The sequence below is a fragment of the Octopus bimaculoides genome, chromosome 9 (assembly GCF_046866305.1).
Source record: "Octopus bimaculoides isolate indiv1 chromosome 9, ASM4686630v1, whole genome shotgun sequence".
In the NCBI taxonomy this organism is placed as follows: Eukaryota; Metazoa; Mollusca; class Cephalopoda; order Octopoda; family Octopodidae; genus Octopus; species Octopus bimaculoides.
Window position 1 is genome coordinate 32,229,575 of NC_142936.1, and position 24,000 is coordinate 32,253,574.

A 24,000-nucleotide genomic window follows, 5' to 3' on the forward strand; every position below is an offset into this window, starting at 1 on the left:
CAGAATAAGATCCGGTGCACCACGCAACATTTCCCCTAGATCTTTAAGAAAAATGAAGTGAAGTATCGAAAAAAAAAACACAATGATCATCAAAAAGGTGTTGCAAGAAGATTTGTTAGCTTCAGGGACTAGTGTTACACTATGAACAATCAGCAATGAACTTCATAGGAATGAACTGAAGTCATACTCTCCGAGAAAAACTCCACTGTTGACTAAAAGGCATAGAGATTCCCGTTTAAAATTTGTTTATGAACATATACATATTCTTAGTTTATGTATGTGTATGCAAATATAGTATTGGTATATCCCATTTATGTTCATTAGAAATTAAATAAATAAAGAATTTTGACATGTACGAATATTTATTTCCCCCCACTGTATATATATATATATATATATATATATATATATATATATATATATATATATATATATATATATATATATCAATTTAAACAAGAGCTAAAACGCGATCCATTGTAAAAACTTTATTATGACCTATGATCATTTCGATGCAATATCCCGACTCACTCATGTATGTTATAAAATATGGAATATTGTATCTCTTCAGGGTCAGATTTGATTAATTCATAGCAGACAGTAAAAAACAGACAACATTAATAGTCGTCCTTAAATTACATGTGTATAAACAGGTTGAAAAGACATGAAACATATTGACACTGCATACAATATCGGTTATGAAAACCGTTACATAGTAAAGTAAGTAAGTAAGTAGTGTTGTTAAGTTAGGATATTAACCTAGGATCTTAAGTAGCGAACAAGTAAGGGACGCTGTAAATTTCAATAAAAACCGTTGGACTTTTGAAAGTAATTAAAACGAAGAAAGAAAATAAACTGCTATATATTAAAAATATTTTTACAAGTTAATGGTCAAAGAGAGGTAAATCTAGTAAATAATGCTTATGTATAATATAATCTACTCAAATGTACATAATCTTAACAAATAATTATATTTCATTTAAAGTTTAGACTTTTATGGTTATGTAAACCAGATAAATTAGAGAATATAAATGTTGTCTATTTATATTAATGTTGTCTGTTTTTTACTGTCTGCTATGAATTAATCAAATCTGACCCTGAGGAGATACAATATTCCATATTTTATAACATACATGAGTGAGTCGGGATATTGCATCGAAATGATCATAGGTCATAATAAAGTTTTTACAATGGATCGCATTTTAGCTATTGTTCAAATTGATATGCACACAAAATTGTATGATTAACAACCTTTCATGTGAGAATTTTGCTACGTTGATAACAGGTACAATATTTTTACCAAATTTTGGTAGAGATCTATAAATACAAATATATATATATATGTGTGTGTGTGTGTGTGTGTGTGTGTGTGTGTGTGTGTGTGTGTGTGTGTGTGTGTATTTGAAGAACCTACAAGAATAGGTGCAAGCGCTAATATTTATAAAACATGTGACATATTAAAAAATCTGTAGATGTACAACCATCCAGATATCTGAGTAGCTTATTATTTTTTCCAATATACATATATATATATATATATATATATATATATATATATATATATATATATACACATACATACATACATACATACATACATACATACATACATACATACATACATGCATACATGTATCTATATATATATTCCCCTGACCCAAGGAACATCACTAACTCTCGTTATTTTTACCCTGCCTGTCTGAAATCATTACATTTTGTATTGTTGAATTATGTTTACGAGTAAAAATAGGTCAGGTGACAGGTAAAAAAAAAGAAAGAAAAATCTATGTACTCTACTGCTCCTATAACTTAGAAAGTACTTCCTTTTCGGATTTATGATTTACTGACGATATATATCATATTAAGGCGGTGAAAGAAGTAAAAGAATAAAAGAATATATATATATATATATATATATATATATATATATATATATATATATATATATATATATATATATATATATATATATATATATATATATATATATATATACCGCCTTGAAGGGTTTTAGTCGAACAAATAGACCCCAAGACTTATTTCTTAAGCCTAGTATTTATTCTATCGGTGTCTTTTGCCGAACCACTAAGTTACGGGGACATAAACTCACCAACACCAGTTGTCAAGCGGTGATAGGGGGACAGACACAGACACAATGATATACACGCACGCGCGCGTACACACACATACACACACACACACGCACACACATATACACGACATGCTTCTTTCAGTTTCCGTTACCAAATCCACTCAAACTTTGGTCGGCTCGCGGCTATAGTAGAAGATATTTGCCCTAGGAAGGTGTCAGGCAATGGGACTGAACTTGGAACCATGTGGTTGAGAAGGAAGCTTCTTACCACACAACCACGCCAGTGCTTATATATATGCGTGTGTGTGTATATGTGTGTATACACATACATACATACATACATACATACATACATACATACTTGCAAACTGATTACCCTAAAGCTAAAAGCTGTCAGTGAAAAATTCCGACATCAGAAGAGAATAACCGAGAGAAGAATAATAAACAAAAAATTTTACCGCAATCAGGCAGCAGTATACAGAGATATGAGAGGAGGAGCAATAAATATCACGTATGCTCCATCACGAGCTTCCTCCTTCTGGAGGAAAATCTGGAGTGAAGAGAAGGAATTTAACCAAGATGCTCTGTGGCAGGAAGACATCCGAAAAAGCTATTGCTCCTGCGTTACATCCAAGACATACAACATTGATGGTAAAACTCTTGCAACTGTGATCCAGAAACTCCAGGATGAGACTTGATTGTTGGATATTGGTACAAGAAGCTAACATTCTACCAACCATATCTTATCAATCTGTACCAGCAAGCTTTCATTGGGAACAGTAGCATATCACACTGGTTAGCTCTGGCAGAGACAAAATTGATCTCCAAATGCAGAACCACCCACATGGCAAAAAACAACCGGCCAATTAAATGCCAGAACTTCATGTATAAGATATATACAGCATGTTTAAACCTCTTCCTCCAAGACCATAGTGAAACCAATAACATTATCACAGCAGGACAAGCAGCTGGAAAGAAGGGAGTCTGGAGATGTGCTGAGCAATTGTTAATCAGCAAAACTGTGATGTCAGTGATGCAAAGGAGGAATTTAGTTTCAATGTGGCTAGATTACAAGAAAGCCTTTGACTCTGTTCCCAACTCATGGATGCTTGAAGCCCTTCAACTTGCTAAAGTTCCAGTGAGAATAGTCAAAGCCATAGCTGACCTGACTTCATCGTGAACCATCATGAAATTAAATACAAAGAGTGACTATATTATCACCGATAGAATACAATATCGCAAAGGCATATTCCAAGGAGACAGTGTATCTGTGATGTTGTTTATACTTTCAGTAAACCCCTTGTCATTCATGTTAAGGAAGTCTGAATGATATTTCACTGGTTCATAAGGTAACAGAAATACCAAAATTGCACACTGTTTCTTTGTGGATGACTTTATACAAAGAATATACATGAGATGAAAAAGAGCCTTGACCTAGTTACAACATTCTCAAAGGATGTAGGGTTGGGGTTTGGTCAGGATAAATGTTATATGGTTGTAAAAAGAGGGAAAACTATAAACCAGACTAGTAACATCTCCATCAATGGTTTGATTGTTTCCCCTGTATCTGACGAGGAATGTTACAGGTATCTAGGGGTGGATGAAAATATACCTTACAACGGCACCTGTAACAAAACACGTGTCACTAAAGAATATTACAGCCGAATAAAGAAAATTTGGACCTGAAAACTCTCTGCATTCAATAAAACAGTGGCCCACAATGTGTTTGCAGTGCCAGTACTCTCATACCTACATTTGGGCGCCTTGATTGGACGCTTGATGAGATCCGAGCCATTGATGTGGAAACCCGAAAAATACTAACAAGCACACATAATTTCGACATAAACAGTGACATAGACCATCTCTACCTAAAACGTAAACAAGGCGGCAGAGGCTTAACATCGATCCAAAATGCCTTTGAATGTCGCATCACGTCCCTTCGGCAACATCTTTTAACCTCACATTTCGAAATGCAACCCTTGACCAAGTTTACATACATGAGGCTGGATATGTTAGTAGAAAGCTCCGTGATGATAGTAACATCGATCATCAAAGCAGTTTATCATGGACGAATAGCCGGATTACTACCTCCCACGTTGAAGGGTATGCGTTTGTAATCCAGGAACAGGAAATATCAACCAAGTACCTGACGCACGAAAGGGATAGAGATAAAAGTCGTAAAATGTGACAACTAATGCAGACTTTGTGGAGTTCACACTGAAGATATCACCCACATCATAAGCAGTTGTCCGAAAATGTCATCATGGTATTACCTACCGATGAGACATGACGTTGTAGCTAGGACACTCTACAATGAAATTCGTCGGAAGGATAATCCCGAGTACAAAGAAATAAAAACCTACAATATGGTAGAAGCCATAGCCACTCATAATAAAGAGGAATACTGGTGTAATGAGCCAGTGAAGACCTCAATATAATGTAAGCACAACAGACCTGATATAATGATTTGGGATAGAGGAGAGAAACTGTGCACAGTTGTGGAAATTAGCTGCCCAGCGGATGTTAACATAAAGCTGAAGATTAGTGAAAAAGAGAACACCTACCCTGAACTATTTAAAAATCTGCAGTTACTCTATCCAGATTACAAGTTCAGGTTTATACTTGTAATTGTTGGGGGCCTGGGATATTAAACACACTGCCTAAATACCAATCTTGAGAAATTAGACTTCTCAAAACCAGAAATGAGAAAGCTAATTCGAAGACTACAGATCCAATCCATCACTGGAACTGTAAAAATCTGTAAAACTTTCCAGAAGTTTATCATTTAAATATATTTGAGCTTGTCAAGATATGTAACTATATGCATGAGAATACATACATAAAACATACAAATCTGCACATACACACATAATACATACATACATACAAACAAAAATACCCTGTTGCTGATATTGAAATTCCAATGAAGGAACCTTGGATCTAGGATTTTGAAATAAACTGAATAATGACATACATACATACATACATACATACATACATACATACATACATGTGGTTATGACATGAAGCATTAAACTATCCGGTGGTGAGATCCCAGTTCGCTAGTTCTGAAGTTGTGGGAACGGTAGTGTCTATGGGTTATATAGTTTTTCTAGGGGTTGAGGAGGTGCCTTTTATTTTTGCCGAAACCGCGGAGAAGGCAGCTAATGTAGCAGTGAAAATAGTACGAGTCATCTTGCAATGGAACCTTGGGGGTTGGCCGAAAAGTTCACTCGGTTTTTCAAGCGAAAATATGTTTTAAACACAAAACGATTTAGTCAATCAATGATATAACTACCGTTTCATTCCAATATCTTCTGACATCTTGCGAGCAGATTTATTATTTCCTGCTCAAAGAATTTCTTATCTTTGTTGGCGAAAAGACTCTTCCAGATAAATTTTTACATTCTCTTCAGAGGAAGGTATGTCCATTCTATGAATTTTGAAGAGACCGTAACAGGCGGATATCTGAAAGTGAATGTGGCGGGTGCGGCAAAACTCAGCTAAGCCCCAGTAACATTTGCTGCGTCTTTCAGGCATTGTCGAAATGAAATGCCCTCACGATTAGTAAATATTGGGAGCCCTGGTGCCCAAATCGCAGATGGAAATCTGTTGGGAGAGGTTAGTCTAATTGAATTGTTGTTGGACCCAAACATCGAACCAGGTTGATGCGTATGGTTTTCAACACTATTTGACTATTTTGGGGAATATCTGGGTCATACTGATATAACGGGGGATTGGTGTCGCAGTTAATCTCAATTGGCCGGCCAGAGCGAGGTGCATCTTGAACAGAAAAATTTCCCTATCAAAATCTTGAAAACCACTTCTGGCACACATGTTCCATAACAACATCTCCATACATAGCGCATATCTTCCTGATGGTTTCTTGATTTTTTTTTTTATTAGTAAAAAAGCATGAGGTGTCGATAATGTTCGTTTTAGTTCTTCATTGTCAGGGTGATGCCAAGCACACAGAATACAACCTGTCTCGTCGTAAGCTCGCGTCGAGCCATATTGAAGTAACAAAAGCTTGTACAACACTTTTGCCACTTTCTCGGTCAACATAGTATTGGGTTGGCCAAAAGGCCCGTTCGGTTTTTGTGGACACTAAACTTAGCACTCTAATAAATTGCAAACTCCAGCCTCCCCCGTACGGATGTGCCCTCGTTAGATATTTAATCTAAAACATGTGTGTGAGTGTGTGTGCGTGTGTGCACATATGTATATATATATATATATATATATATATATATATATATGTATATATATATATATATATATATATATATATATATATATATATATATATATATATATATATATATATATATATATATATATATATATGGTGGAGGTGCAATGGCCCAGTGGTTAGATCGTAGGATCGCGGTTTCGATCCTCAGACTGGGCCTTGTGAGTGTTTATTGATCGAAAACACCTAAAGCTCCACGAGGTTCCGGCAGGGGATGGTGGTGAACCCTGCTGTACTCTTTCACCACAACTTTCTCTCACTTTTTCTTCCTGTTTCTGTTGTACCTGTATTTCAAAGGGCCAGCCTTGTCACACTGTGTCACGCTGAATCTCCTCGAGAACTACGTTAAGGGTACACGTGTCTGTGGAGTGCTCAGCCACTTGCACGTTAATTTCACGAGCAGGCTGTTTCGTTGATCGGATCAATTGGAACACCCTCGTCGTCGTAACCGACGGAGTGCCACGACGACGATGATACACACACACACACACACACACATATATATATAATGGAGAAAGTTGCTTATTAATTAGGTTTGTAACAGTTACTATAAGAAAGCAATTATGAAAGGTTTGATCGTCTGGAAACTTTTTTATAAATTTATGTTGTAATTTCGATTTCTGAAGTTTATTGAATATTTGATCTACAAGTTTTTCCCGAATTTAAATATTCATTGCATTCACTTCGGAATAGATTTTAATGTTTAATAAGCAATATTAATTCGTTGCAGGCGAAATTTTCCGTTTTTATTTGCAACATTCTCTTATTCTCTCTTGCCTCTATTTTCATTAATAATTTAATATATACTCATTTCAATGTTTTCATTTCAAGTTTTAATTCGCTATTTGCAAATCTCACAATTTATTCTATATACGTAATGTAAAAAAGTTATTTATTGAATGAACGAATGCTATTAAACAAAATAGCTGTACAACTACGAGGATTATGATACGAGGCACAATTTCAAAAATAATATTAGTTTCCAGAGTTTGTTAAATCTATAATTCTGATAGAAGGAAAACATTTTTAAGGTACCGGTATAATTGAGAAAAAAATTAAGAAGTGATTTTGTTCGTATGGCTGTTTGGAACGCTATAAGCCTTACATTAATAACTATGTGATCGCTGCTATTTCTAGGATGCTAAACGTAGCTGATTTACCTTGACGTTTGCTTAAATTAGAGATATATTACAACTATGATAAATTACTGAAAGAAATATTTACTAGGTAAGAGAAATTTTTTATAAATTGAAGTTTTCAAGAAAATTTACTTTCTGAACTTCCTTTTATTATTGAACTAGCAGAAGTGCCCGGCGTTGCTCGGGGCTTAATTGCTTTAAGGTACTGTTAATGGTTCTACTCAATTATGATTATTGAGGCAAAGATTGCTATAAGTTGACGACCAGCCAAGGGGGTAACAATAGAATGTGAGGTGGCCCTGAAAAGGCTGTTTTATTGTTCTCACAACTGTAACAATGTCTTAGGTAGTCATGTAAGGGTGTGTAAAACGTTCGCAAGTGAATACGGCATCTTCCTTTTCCATCAATGGCAGTGGATGTGCTGTTGCAAAAGTTCATGGTCGGTGAAAACATAATAGATGCCCTATGGAGGAAAGATGAGGATTAATCATGGGTTAGTAAATACGGGTAAGTTTGAAAATATACAACAATAGCATCTACTCACCATATGTCAGATGGGCAAGACTGTAGTGGTGCTGAATAAATGAATCAGAACACGTGTCTCGTCAAGATGTTGTGTAAAATGACCTGTTGCTTTAGAATAGTTTGTACTTGATGTAAAATGTAATGGTGTAAAATATAATGGTGAGAGAGAGGATGTATGTATTTAGTTTTATCGACTGTTTAAGTGTTGTTATTTTATGTAAATTGTAATGGTGTGTAAGAGATAGTTACTTCTTCGTGTAATTATTTTAATTCATTTGTTTCATTGATCGTCGTTATGATTACATTTGTTGTTGTATGAAATAATATGTTGCTTTGTTTTTAAATGGCATCTTGCGATAATGTTTCCGATGTAATAAACTGTAATGGTGAGAGAGGAGATGGAAGGGGGAGATGTATCATGTACGTCGGATGTAGAAGATGAGGCTGCTTTACTGATGAAGTGAGTGAAATAGAACTGAGCGGACTGCAGGTGTTGGTGAAGTGTGAAGTAATTGCAGGGAACCGCCTAAAAATGTAAATCTCGTCATAAAAGCATTGTTGACTCTTTGAGAGTCGTACGGAATTGAAATACTAACCTGTCCATCGTCCTCTGAGGCCTGCCCAATGGGTGTTGGTGAGTAACAACAGGTGATTTTTGAGCAGGGTCTGATTTGTAATGAAGTTTTGTAACGCCGCGAGAATCAGCGTTTTTACGGCTGATATTTAGAAGTGTCAAGTGCACTGCAATGAATATGAACCTACACATACTTAGAAATTACTGACGAAAAGTAAGAAATTTAAAAAATTGTTTAAATTAATAAAATTAGGAATCGCAGTAATCCTATAAAACCTCCTTGTACACAATGTTTTTTTGTTTTTCTTTGTGGAACGAACGCGAAAGCATCACTCTTGCTGCCCATCACTCTGGGACCTCCGAAATATGAAAGGTAGTTGTTGTTGTTGTTATGTTAGTAAAGGACGGTGTTAGGAATGAGAAGTGAAGTTAAAATTCGGGCCAATCATAATGAGGTCATTGGTAACCATAAGTGACAGGTATCTGGGTATTTGTATGTAAGTGGCATTTCATGTGCCAAATAAAGAGTGAAAGTTGTTATAGAAAGAGGAAATGACATTGTGTTACAGGGGAAAATGGTTATGTATGTATTTTTATGGATTTTATTCGTAATTGGGAGTTATTTTAAGAGAGAAACTGAGTGTATGACTTAAGAGATGGTATTTACGAAATGAAATCCAAATATTTCATCAAGTAAATTTGGACACAGTTTATATTGAATGAAATGTTTGACTGTCAATGTGAAAGTGACTTGTACAGAGAAATTGTGTTGGAAAGTACGCATGTCTATGTATATGTGGGTATTTACGTAGGATTTGTATTGTGTCTGTTTCTTTTACTGTCAGTGTTTCTCCTTCCTTTCTTTTTGTATTTGTTGTTGGATCGTTCGTAAAGGTTCCCTTTCTTTCTCTCTCTCCCTTTCTTTCTCTCTCTCCCTTTCTTTCTCTCTCTCCCTTTCTTTCTCTCTCTCCCCTCTCTTTCTCTCTCTCCCCTCTCTTTCTCTCTCTCCTCCTCTCTTTCTCTCTCTCCCCCTTTCTTTCTTTCTCTCCCCTCTCTTTCCCCCCCTCTCCCTATCTCTCACACACACACTGTATTTCTAATATAAATACACACACTCTCTCCGTAATATAAACACGCACGCACACTCCAGGTTTAATTTCGTTATTATACAAATATCACATTAGAATTTTGCAATTCAATATTTTTGGGGCGTCCAAAAAATATGCGACTGAAAAAGAACATTTAGTAACAAAGGCACAACGGCAGAGAGAAAGACGGGCAACTGAATCAGATAAAACCAGGGCAAAGTGACTAAGCAAAATGTCTGAATATGCACGTAGACGTAGAGATGATTCTGTTTCCGCTACACATAACCAATTGGTTAGGGTATCTCGAGAAGAGAATATTCTACTTCAAAATAAGACACTGAATCAGCTTTCACCGCCTGTGACTGTTCAGCTGTCTATTGATCATCAGTATCAAATGGGAAGCCTTCCAAACTTCAGTGTGATACAAACAGAAACACCAGTGCCTACAAACAAGGTACTGAGAGACGAAACCGAATAGTTTCAGCAGGAGTACAGACGAACAAATTGGATTTTTTTTAAAACGGGGGCCACATTTTTCATTAATGTTTTACGTAGTGTTTTTGGTACCGAAAGACTTTCAAACTTCGTATACTTATCTATTTTGTGTTATAGAACAGAAAAATATTTTTGTATTCGAATTTATTTCATGTAAAAAATTGTCTTATTTCGATAATTTCAACCAATCACTGACGTCCATTCAGTCGATATACATTAAGTGCCGACTACATAAACAAACGATTCTTCGTTTTATTTGCTTTTTTCATTTTAAATTTGCTTTAACCCTAACCCTAACCCTAACCCTAGGGTTAGGGTTAGGGTTAGAGTTAGGGTTAGGGTTAGGATTAATTGTTTCAGAATCGTTTGTTTATGTAGTCGGCACTTAATGTATATCGGCTGAATGGACGTCAGTGATTGGTTGAAATTACAGAAATACGACAACTTTAACATGGAATAATTTATGGATTTCTTCTTTTTTTAAAGAAGACTAAGAGAAAAAGATGTTTTATATGACACATTCTACCAGTGTTCCAAGTTTCAAAGTGTTTCGTTAATGAAAAATGTGGCCCCCGTTTTAAAAAAGATCCAACAAATTTTCAAACTAGGAAGAATTCTGTTAAAGGATTAGCAATGAAAGCCGATTGCGATAATTTTTTAAGAACAGGCTATCCTGTCTATTGTACAGTCACATAATGCAGGGTGTCTCTTTGACAATGCTTGTTCATACTTCAAAGCTTACAGATGGACTGCTGAATTGAAATCGCCATGTTGCTTTGAGCACATAGCGAATAGCTGCAAACAGGGAAATGAACAAAGGGAACTACTGCGCCGCTAGTTCACCTCACGATCAATTGAAGGCGCACAATCGAATGTTGCCTGTAGTGAGGGCGGGGGAAGCACGAGCCCTAGTGGATACGGGTTGCACAACAACCCTGGTGACCGCAACAATGGTCGAGAGCTGGAGAGGAAACACCAGGTGATGCAGGGGTCCGTGTTGAGGCTGTGGGCGATTGTAGTTGATGAGGTGGTAAACGACGTCGACGTAATGGTCGGAATGGATACGATTATACGATTGGGCGGTGTGACGGTTGGCGGGGCTGGAGTAGAGTTTGGTGACCGGTGTGCTGCGTGCCGTGTGTGTAGAGCGAAGGAAGAAGACCAAGAGTGATGGATTACTGGCACAGATAAGGTCTTCCACAGTCGCAGCTGAAGACGAGGACTTCTGTGCTAAATTCGACGGCGAAAGGTGGACGGTGGAGGACTTTGTAGTAACGCCTGCGCATGCGTAGTCTTACGCATGCGTAGAATTAAACAAGCAAGCGTTTCCCGCTCAATTCATTCTCTTTCTCGCTGGCCAGCGATTGAGCATGGACGTGTGTTTAGAGCTGTCTCTACATCCTTCGGTCTTATACTCGACAGCTCGTTATTCTCACCTCTAAAGATGTATAACTAAAGATGTATGTTTTACCAAGTAAATAAATGTTGTTTAAGTTGTTTAGTCTGGAGTTCAGCGTTCCGTCTATTTCTTTAATTTTATAGTAGAAAGTCAGGTATACAATCTAAAGATGTATAACCCACTTTCTACTAAAGTGGTGACCCCGACGAAGAAAAAACGCAGCATGAACTACGGATTACCAACTTATAACTGGTGAACCTCGACTAAAGAACAAATACGGCCATGGAGACTGACTCATTACCAACATCTCCAAACATAGTCAACACGACTCAACAAGCGCGGTTTTTTTTCTCGCCTCTGTTGGAGTGGATATTTTCCACTCACGATAAACAGACAGGAATTGCAGCCTGCGACTTTCCAATTGTGTACCCAAAAGAAAAACTTGGTATAAAACTCTCGTGTACTGACTTTTTAACTGCTGTGATATCTCACACACATATAGACGGCCTGCTTTTTATGTTTTTATATGTCGCATTTCACACTCTCACATTACACATACATCTTTTATGCCACACAATAACTCTTGTTATTCTTTTCGCACGGTCGTTCTTTCATCTTGGGTTAAGAAAATTTTTCTTCGAGGTTTTCGCTAATGGTCGTACAGAAATTGTGTCTGTCGATCGTTCTGTAAAAGCGTACCTTTTCAAACACTCATCACCAAACAGCCTTTTCGCCACCAGCGTCGTGCGCCAACCAAGATTACCACCGTGACGACAACAATTACTACTATCAATTACAAGCTTTCCCCCCGACGTCGCCAAGTTTCAACTGAATCATTACCACAACACATACAGAACACAGCTATAGCAGTTCCTGCGCCGACGTCTTCATCAATGTACTCTATCTCGGTGTTTTGGGATTTTTTTTTTCGCAGTCTATACTACAGACACTTTCACTTGTTCTGTGTTTTTTCTCACACACACACTTGTGCACTCATACATTTTCTTTCCTTTCAGGGAAAACAAACACTCAAGACTTTTACATCGCGTGATTCCAGTTTCCTGGACAGTTGTCATCACGGTTGTTTTGTCATTGTCATTTCATTTATACATTGCATGTTCTGTGTTTTTTCTCACACACACACTTGTGCACTCATACATTTTCTTTCCTTTCAGGGAAAACAAACTCTCAGACTTTTACATCGCGTAATTCCAGTATTCCTGGACAGTTGTCATCACGGTTGTTTTGTCATTGTCATTTCATTTATACGTTGCATGCATGTATTTCACAAGTGTACATTTCATTTCTTTGAATTTTCTTTGTGTCAAAATTATCCGTACTATTTAAGGTGACCAGATGACGAAATCGTTAGACACGCGAGCAAAATGCTTAGGAGTATTTCATCCATCTTTACATTCTGAGTTCCAATTCCGCCGAGGTCGACTTTGCCTTTCATCCTTTCACGGATAAAATAAGTACCAGTTGTAATCGACTTAGTCCCTCCCCTGAAATAGCTGGCCTTATGCCATAATTTGGAAGCAATATTATCCGTACCGTAAACATAAATAACTTTACATAAAAAAAGGTCTGATTACTGTACAACTTCAATAAATAATCTAATCAGAAATATTTCGATTTTTTTTTAGCAAATGAAATATAAATATAAATGATTGTGCAATAATTACAATATATCACATTTGATCTGTGTTGATTTCATCAGACAAAGGTCAAAAACGCGATACAATTTACACTTGGAAAGTTATGATATATATATATATATAATTGCTGAAATCAGACAAGGCGGAGCCTCGTACATATAGAGAGAGAGTGAATAATCTGACATATGTATAATATATATATATATATAAAATCAAAATATATCCGTAATATTACCCTCTGGTAACCCCTGTCTGTTTAGTCTGATTTTATCCTATATGATAATGACACTGTTCTTTCAATTCTATGTCTTTCTACTCTATCAGTCACATTGAGTATATTTGTAGTGAGTTATGTGATAGTAAGTCTCACTTGACTAAATCTTACACCTCCTAAATCATATTAATATATCTTGTCTGTTGAAATTCCATGTTTATTTGTTGCAACTGAAGATAGCATTGTATTTAAATTGATGTAATGCTTGCATTGTTCAATTAAATGGACCCACTTGAAACGGTTGTATTGCACTAATACTTGACATCCTGCTACTTATTTTGATTTTATTCACCTTACTTCGAGCTGTGCGGGTAATACTGGACTGACCTGGTGCCTCAACTTAAGTACCTATGTCAGCTGAATCTTAATCATATATGTGTGTGTGTGTGTGTATTTAGCTTCAGCTCAAAGCTGTGGCTATGCTGGGGCACCACCGTTTTGCTACACTGTTATTATTGAGAGCCTCCTCTAATATGTGGCATTTGGTGAATAAGTGAGTTTGATGTCGCTACCCTCATTTGCACCTCTTGCAATGAGGTAGGTTCATCTGGGACTCTCAACAGGAAGAGATCCAGTTTTGATTTGGAAACACCTACATCTACTTTGTGTAGGTTCCTCAGGCTCTTTGGAAGAATATAAAAAAGCGTTGGGCCCCTGAAACCCAGGTTGTTGCAGTAATTGGTCCTGAAGCACAATGGCATTGCTGGGATCTTTGGTACTGTGCAGTGTCGACCTGTTCTGGCATTTGTGTAGCTTTCAATACCAAAATTTGGTACAATTCCTTCCAAGATCTTCCAGATATATATTACTGCTTACCTCTCCTGCCTTCACTCCAGGGAGTAAGTCTTAGCTGTTTCAGACTTTCCCAGTAGCTGAGCTGTTGCAATGAGACGATCTTCCTTGTGAAGCTTCACTGGATTGCTTCAAGATTTGCTGTTAATTTTACACAGTTGGGTGACCATAGCTGGGAGCAGCAATCCATGCAGCTGAGGACAAATGTCCTCCAGGGGATCATCATAGTTTCTTTCTCTCTGGTTCTGAACATTCTCAGGATTCATCCAGCCAGTTGTCTGAACTTTGTTGCCATCCTGGTAATGTGCACTTGGAAAGAGGTATCATCACTCATGTCGATACCCAGGTCCCTCACTGATTTAGGCTCTGCGACTGTAATCCCCTGTGGACTAGTGTACTCTGTAAGTTTTATATTCAGTTTTGGATGCTGGTAGCACAGGGGTTGGAATTTTTCAGCATTAAACTGCATATTATTGTCCTCAGCCCATCTGTAAATTGAGTCCAACTCCTGCTGCAGGTGTGCAACATTACTGGGGTTCTGTATTTTCTGTGAGACTTTCATCTGCATAGCTAGCAAGGGTGGCTATCTGAGCAGCTGAGGGCATATCTGAGAGGGCCACTATGAAAAGCAGTGGTCCCAAGACAGTGCTCTGTGGAACACCACTCACTATTTGTGTTTTCTTTGAAGTGGCTCCATTGGCCACTACTGCCTGACTTTTATCTTTCAGAAAGTCATGTAATCACTCTCCAAGTTTTCCAGCTATGCTGAGATCATGCAGTTTGTGGCATACCATACCATGATCTACCTTATCAAAAGCTTTTGCTAAGTCAAGTTATATTATGTCTAGATTTGAGTTGTAGAGTAACTGCCTCAACACCTAGTCATATGCTGTAAGAGCTGGGTCAGGCAGCTCCTTCTTGGTCAAAAGCCATACTAGGTATCACTCAGCAAGTTGTTTGCTTCAAGGAAGGCAATTAGTTTCCCCCTGACTATCCGTTCCATGACTTTGCTGATGTGTGAAGTCAGAGAGATAAGCCTATAGTTTTTGGCATCTGCTCTGCTTCCTCCTTTATGGATTGGGCATATTATTCCCTCCTTCATTTTGCTTGGCAGCCTGCCATTTGCAAGAAAGATCTAGAAGAGAATCTGTAGTGGTTTCACCAGGGCATACTTACATGATTTTAGGAGGATTGCTGGGAAACCATCAAGACTAGCAGTTGAGTTTGCGTCCACCTCATCTATGGCTAGTAGTATATCTTCTTCACTAATGTCGATCTAATCCATCATAACTGCTTCGCTGGTTATAGGTGAGGTGGCAAAAAAATCCACTGGTTCGCTCACTTGTCTGCATTCCAATGGGGTGGTAAAGACACTTTTGAACTGATCATTCAGTACCTCACTGATCTTGGTTGGACTATCTGTGAGGGAGCCATCTTTTGGAAGAGGGGTTCTGTTTTGCAGCATACTCAGGCTGTTTCTTTGACATAATGAAAGAAGGCCTTTGGATTTGACAATGTTTTTTATAACCCAGGATTCTTTGTCTGTTCTCTCCCTCACATAGGATTGTTGCAGGCTTTTTTCAATCTCTATCAGTGTTGTTTTTAGGTGGGAACTTCACTACTTTCGGAATTTTGGTTGAAGCGATTTGCAACCTTCATCCGTCGTCTCATGAGGATCTTCCTCTCCCTTGGAATCTTATTCCTTTTTGTGTTGTACTTGTACTCTGGGACATATTTCTGGCATTTGGCTTGCATAACACACATGAAATATTCTAGTTTCATGCCAATGTCTGCTTTGTGGAAGTTCAGATTGGAGAGATTTTGGGTGCTTCCTTTAGGCTGTATGTCTGGCTACTTTTGGTCCATACATAGACAGCTCTATTATGTTGTGATCTGAAACTAATGTTGGTGTCACTTTCACATCATGAATGATGTCCATATTGTTTGTGAAGCAGAGATCCAAAATAGGGCATTGGTGAGGTTGAGCAGGGACTCCATCTGTGCTTGTTTGCAATGAGTCATTCCTGAAAGCATGAGGCCTTCAAGCAATTTGACATTTGGGAGGTTGAAATCACCCATAAGAAATACTCTCACATGGTGTTCTAGTTTCATGAGGATTTAATTCTTGTGAGGCAATCTTAAAACTTGCCTATGTGGTTTGGAGCATCTGGTGGGTGAGATGTATTGCATATGACTATATTGATGTTGTCTTATGTATACAATTAGAGTGTCACATACTGAATTTGAGTATGACAGTAAGAACTGAGGTGTGAAATCTTCACGGATGTATACACCAACTCCACCATGGCTCGTTTCCCTTCTGTCTGTTTTGGTACGTGTACTTCTGCATTCTCTATATCAGGGCTCAGAAGAGTTTCCACGAATGCTACGCATAGGGCTTGATTGCATGCCGCAAGGTCTCTCAGGAAAGAAATTTTGCTTTTGTTCTTGTGATGCAACAGGCCCCAATAATTAGTAAAGATATTGGCGTGACGACTATGCAGGCATTAGGGGAGGCCATCCCATGTTTGTTGGGGCAAGGCTCCTTGTTTGTGCTTGATGTAGCCAGATCAGCTGCTGCACAATCTTTTGCACTATGCACAAAAAAGACTCTTGCTCAGTTGCTGCCTTGTGCATAACATCTGAAGAGTGCACTGCATTTGTATATTTTGCCTTTGGAGATGATTGGTGCCTTTTCTCAGGGAAGTATTGCTCCTTATGGCCCCTGTAATTTTGGAAGGGTCTTGTGCGAACAAACCGGCAGTTTGTACCATCTTCTCCATGCCAACATTTACCTTGCAGGTAAAATTTGCATGTCCTTGATTTCATTCCAAATTTCTTTTCTCCTCTAGGGTTTTGGATTCCATTGGAGCCTCCATATTTGATTTTTCTGTTTTTTGTTTGGTCGTTTGGGGTTTCGGTTTTATTTCTTCTTTTCCCTTTTCTCCCCTTCCTTCTTTATGTTAGTACTCGTGTTCCTTCCTTCTTTTCTGGTCGTAGCACTTGCATTCTTATGGTTGTCCAATGGGGTGAGGACTCCATTCCTTTGTAGGACCACTGGCACAGAGGGACTTCTGGTTGTTGCTTCTTCAGCTTCCCTATCCTTATCAGCCTGGTTGTTCAGCGGGGTGGGAGAATTAATTCTTTTGAGGGACTACTGGATCTAAGGGACTTCTAGTTTTTACTTTGTTCTCCCTATTCTTATCAGCCTTGCTACAGTAGTTTTCCATGATGACATCAAGAGTGTCAATATCAGGTCTAATAAAGGTATAGGATCGGATGAATTCATTTTTTTCTGCTCTATCTATTCAATGGGTCTACAGAAGCTGTTGTTTTTCAGTGAGCCATTATACATATATTGTATACATATATATATATATGTCATATACATATATATTACATACATATATATACATATCATATATGCTGAGACCCCCTTCTGTCATGACTGACCATGGGATTGCACCTAGAAAGTTACCCTCCGAGGCACAAGTACGGGCAAGGTTTTTTTTATGGAAGACCAGCTGAGTGAACTGGAGCAACGTGAAATAAAGTGTCTTGCTCAAAAACGCAACATGCAGCCCAGTCCGGGATTAAAACTCACAACCTCACGATCGTAAGTTCGACACACTAACCACTGAGCCATGCACCTTCAACATATCATATATATATTATATATATATTGGATTGTCCAGAAAGTTCGTGCCCATTTATAGTAGCTTACCTTTCAACTTATTTGCCGTGAAACCACCTTAATTCTGGGAAGAGGATATTTTCAAGTTAAAGGAAAGATGGAAACGCATTGTACAACAAAATGGTTCATATTTGGTTGATTAAAAATGTAATGGCAAGTATTTATTGACCTTTTTCTTACCTTTAAAAATCGGCATAAACTTTCCAGACAACCCAATATATCATATATATCACATATTATATATATATATACATATATACATATCATATATATATATCACATATTATATATTGTTGTTGTTGGTACTCCGTCGCTTACGACGTCGAGGGTTCCAGTTGATCCGATCAACGGAACAGCCTGCTCGTGAAATTAACGTGCAAGTGGCTGAGCACTCCACAGACACGTGTACCCTTAACGTAGTTCTCAGGGATATTCAGCGTGACACAGTGTGACAAGGCTGACCCTTTGAATTACAGACACAACAGAAACAGGAAGTAAGAGTGAGAGAAAGTTGTGGTGGAAGAGTACAGCAGGGTTCACCACCATCCCCTGCCGGAGCCTCGTGGAGCTTTAGGTGTTTTCGCTCAATAAACACTCACAACGCCGGTCTGGGAATCGAAACCGCGATCCTATGACCACGAGTCCGCTGCCCTAACCATTGCTTCCACCATATTATATATATACATATATATATATTATATATCATCTTAATATATAAAGCTGAAGATGTGTGTCTGTGTGAAGCCTTTTTAAAAGTTTATAGAAATCCACATTTTCCACTTTTTCGTAAAAATTTTTACATCAATGGAATTTTCTCAATGTGAACTTTCCAGTGCAGTAATTAGATTTTTAAAATTCTGTTTACTTTGTGTGATTTAAGAGAGATTTGGATGTTGTTTCTAGCAATGTTTAATGACATATCAGTGGCATCAGATAAATACAAAACATCATATGCTCATGTATACAAGCACTTGCGTGCATAGACACAAATATATGGTTATTCACATATACACATGTATATACACTTATAAATGGATACATATGTGTACAGATATACACACTTAGTAAAATTTTCTAAACACGTATTTAGAATAGTGTGTACAAGATGTAACATTCTCACATCTTTCATTAAGCAATGTCTTCTCAGATGTTAATACCTGATATAATTCATCTATATGCAGAAGTGACTGTGTGGTAAGAAGCTACATCCCAATCACCCAGTTCCTGGTCCAGTCTCACTGCGCCTTGGGCAAGTGTCTTCTATGGCCTTGGGCCAACCAAAGTCTTGAGAGTGGATTTGGTAGATGGAAACTGAAAGAAGCTCATTGTATTTATATATATATATATATATATATATATATATATATATATATGTGTGTATGTATATATATATATATATATATGTATGTACATATTTGTGTGACTGTGTTTGTCCCCACACCATCACTTGACACCGATGGTGTGTTTACATCCCTATAACATAGCGGTTTGGCAAAAACGACCAACAGAATAAGTACCAGGCTTTCTAAGAAAAGTTCAGGGGTCGATTTGTTCAACTAAAGGGGGTGTTCCAGTATGGCTGCAGTATGACTGAAACAAGTAAAAGAGTAAAAGAATATATATATATATATATATATATATATATACATATATATATATATATATATATATATATATATATATATTCTTTTACTTGTTTCAGTCATTTGACTGTGGCGAAGCTAGAGCAATGAGCATATACTCAATTTATCTGAAATAATATCCAGCATCAGATCAACCAGTGAAATACATACCGAAGAACAACAGCATCTATTGACCGATGCTACTACCACTGCATTGACCAAGAGAAGAAACTCCTCAGACTTAAATTCCAGTGGCTTTATACCAAATACCGACATAACTCGACCTATTACACCAACACAGATGAACAGGACACGTCCACAGAACGAGATAACACTAACACCGAGGACGCCAACAGACCATCAGCAACAAAATCCCTAGTCACAGACTTGAGTGGGTCATTCTCCCATGAAGAACTAGAACTTCTCAGCCTGGACCCTAAATTTATCTTGAGCCAACAGCCGAATGAAAAATCTTATTCGACCTGGAAGCCAACTTTTGTTGAACAGCATACTAACTCAAATGGCTATCGGTAATAAAGAAGAACAACAACACACCCGGCAAATTTTCTACGTACCAATTAGACCACCCACTTCACCCACCCCAACCAACCAAGAACTCAACCACAAACTATCCAGATTGAAACAGTCATCGTAATGAAGGAATCGAAAATAACCCCATCTTTAACCAAGGCGCAACTTTAAATACTGATTAAACTAAAAAACAAAAACCTTGTATACTTACCAACAGATAAAGGGAAAGAAATCTGCGTGATTTCTCGTGAAATATATGATAGACTGACACAAGAACATTTAAGCAATGACAGACTATATTCTGAAGTGACAGATATAACTGCGACCAGGATTGAGGACCAAATTAACACCGCATGGACAGACATCTGTAGATGGAGACAAATACATAATAAATCTAAGAACAACTTCATCACAAAGAACAGTAGATTACCCAGATTTTATCACCTCATTAAGACACAAAAGAAAAGCAACACGATCCAGATTAGACCCATCGCCTCCAGCGTGGAAGAACCTCTATATAAAATATCCTGGTTACTTTCTCACATCCTGAAACCCATACTCTCCACCTTTCCGGGACACGTCAAGAACTCCGACGAAATCATCAAAAGATTGCACCAATTACCCCTAAACCAACTCAGGCAAAACAGATACGTCTTTAGTCTTGACGTCTCAATGTACACAACGGTGCCAGCACACTCAGTGGTCAACCTATTGACTGACTGCATAATAACTTCCAACATCCAATGCTTCGGACTTACCACAGGTGATATACACCAACTCTTGTCCATCATCGTGGACAACACCTACTTCGCTTTCCAGGACCATATATACAAACAGACAACAGGTCTCCCCATGGGATCCAGTCTCTCGGGCCTACTGCCGTCACTTATATGAACCATCTGGAACGTCGAGCATTCAACATCTGCTGCTCATGCGCCTTCTTCACCAGGTACGTAGATGACATCCTCATATTCACAACCTCCCGTGAAGAGGCTGAGAGAATATTCACGACGTTCAATAGCATGGACATGAACATAAAGTTCACTATAAAACATCCCGACACTACTGGGCCACTATCATTACTTGACTTCAAACTGAATATAACAGAAGAAGGGGAGATCCACACCGAGTTCTACAGGAAAGCAGCCAGTAGAGATATGTTTGTCCAATACAATTCAGCACTTCCACTCGGTGCCAAAATAGGATACGGCAGAAATGAACTTGCACGTATCTAAGGCAAGTGCAGCAGAACGGAGAACAAGATGACCCACACTACACACTTCCTAGAAATACTGAAAACCAACGGGTATCCTATATCCATTACAAATCGGCTTAAGTACCCAAGACGAACAACACGCCGAATACATAGAAAACCCAGCAACACATGCTTCCTTAAAATACCCCATTTTAGCAATAGGATAACTACAGCCATCCGAACAGCCATAAGAAGAGAAGGGCTAAACATACAATTAGCCCACTCTGGCCCCTCTCTGAGAGAACACCTCACAAAGAAACAAATAAGGGATAACAATCAATGCACATTAACAAATTGTCCCATCCATGACACAGATTTATGCAAACGGGTAAATGCTATGTATAGAATACAATGTAACAAATGCAACAAGTTCTATGTGGGTAGCACAACAAGACCGTTACACGTCCGCATCAAAGAACATCTGAATACGAGAGCCTCCTCCTTCAGAAAACATCTAGACAGATGCCGGAACACTGACAAAAGCATAACAGTTACAATTGAGGACAATGAAAGAAATTTGGGTAATTTAAGAATTAAGGAAGTATTACTCATACACAAACTAGGACCCAAATTAACAACAGGATGGAAGTTGGTAATCAATATATTATTTAACTACATCTGGATGTGTGTAGGTTCATTCTTAATAACATGCTCATGTATTGTTTATAACAAAAAAAAAAGAGAGAAGCTGTACGTATAACACATAACTTAGAAGCAGCGCTACAGATATACCAACAAACACGAGATTGAAACATAGCCGACCTCACGCACTTCTCATGAGGAATTCCGGAAGGAGCTTCGTGAGACCACTACTGAGACGCTTCCGAAAAAGCGAAAAGCCGTTGGAAAACAGTTTATTGCAGAGACTCCATCTAAGAAGATCTGAAGAAGGAATTGTATTCCGAAATATCATCGGACTATAGATAACTAAATTACAACAAGTATATAGTCCATTTTTTGTATTATAGTGCATTGTTGTACCTTTGAAAGCGTTTTATTCTTTACATATATATATATATATATATGTATATATATATATATATATATATATATATATATATATATATATATATATATATATATATATATATATATATTATATATAATATAATACAAAGAAAATGGCCCATTTATACAATAGTCAATTTCATGTTGCCAGCACATGTTTCAATTTCTCACCTTCATTCATATTTTACAATTAAAATTACATTATGAATTTAAAAGATAAAAATCTCTTCAGAGCAAAATTGACACATACTCATTTACATCCTAAAGGATGAAGAGTTCCTTACAGACTGAATAACAGCATGTGTGTCTTTGGATTCCATTCTAAAAATAGCTAGAGGTTAAACTACGACCACAGTGGACAATGGCTAGTTGCAGTCCTGCATATCTAGGTCATATTACTATTCACCCTTAATGGAATTTAGATCTGTTATTTTTAGAGGCTGGCTGCCACTCCTACCCCTACCCACTTGTCAAAAAAATGAAAAATAAATATATATATATTAGTAAGTATCCAAATTATATTTATATAACTTCTACTTATTTGAGAGAATTTCAATTTTTATTACAATTTTTATTTATCTAGATGTATTAGACTTATTTGTTGATAGTTTGGGTTATTATATATTTAGTTAAACTAATTTTTATATTTTTTAATGGGGGTACAGTTCACTATGTATCACATGCATGGAGTTAGATTATTTTCAAATGGTGAGAGTAGTTTTCACTTTAAAATTTGTTCCTATGTTTATTTTAATTTTATCATTCAAGGAGTATTTATTTAAATATAATTTATTATTTAAAATTTATGAAATATATATATATTTCTTTTCCTTATGAATATAACAAGCTTTTTATCCCTCATTTATTTAATATAATTGTTAATTTATTTAGATACATCAGCTGATAGTAAGGGCTTCAATGTGTATTCCTCTATTTGATAAATATTAAATAATCATTAGTTCTAAATATTGATTTATTCACATAATGCTTATTTAATTATATTTATTTGTATTTACAAGATGTATATCTATTCTTATAATATCTAATTAATTTTATTTATTTGAATTTATTAAATGTATATTTAATCCTTTGTAGACAACAAAATCCTTTCTCTCTTATTGTTGATTAATTTATGCTTGGATGTAATGATCTGGAAAAATCTTCTCTATACATAAGTCACACCTTTTTCTTCCAGTGCTATAAGATTTTGCCCAGTTAATTACTTCCCACTTCAGCATATAGTCCTTATTTTTGTCCAAAAATTTTTTAACAGAGTGTGGACTATTATAACTTAGCACTAAGAAAAGCAGGATATATGCAAAAATTAAAATACTATGGACCAAAGGATAACTCTAATAATAAGAACTATATGCATAAAGCAAGATACAAACAAAAATTAGAATACTAAGAACCAAACGTAAATTCTAATAATAAGAACTATACACAAAATGGAATCCATAATAATGAGATTAAAATATAGGAAAATAAACATGGATAAAATTATTACAGATGGAATTTGATATAAAATAGATAATACTATAAGAATAAATACCAAGAAACAAATAGAAGGCATAAATAAAGCAAAAAACAAATAGCAAAGAT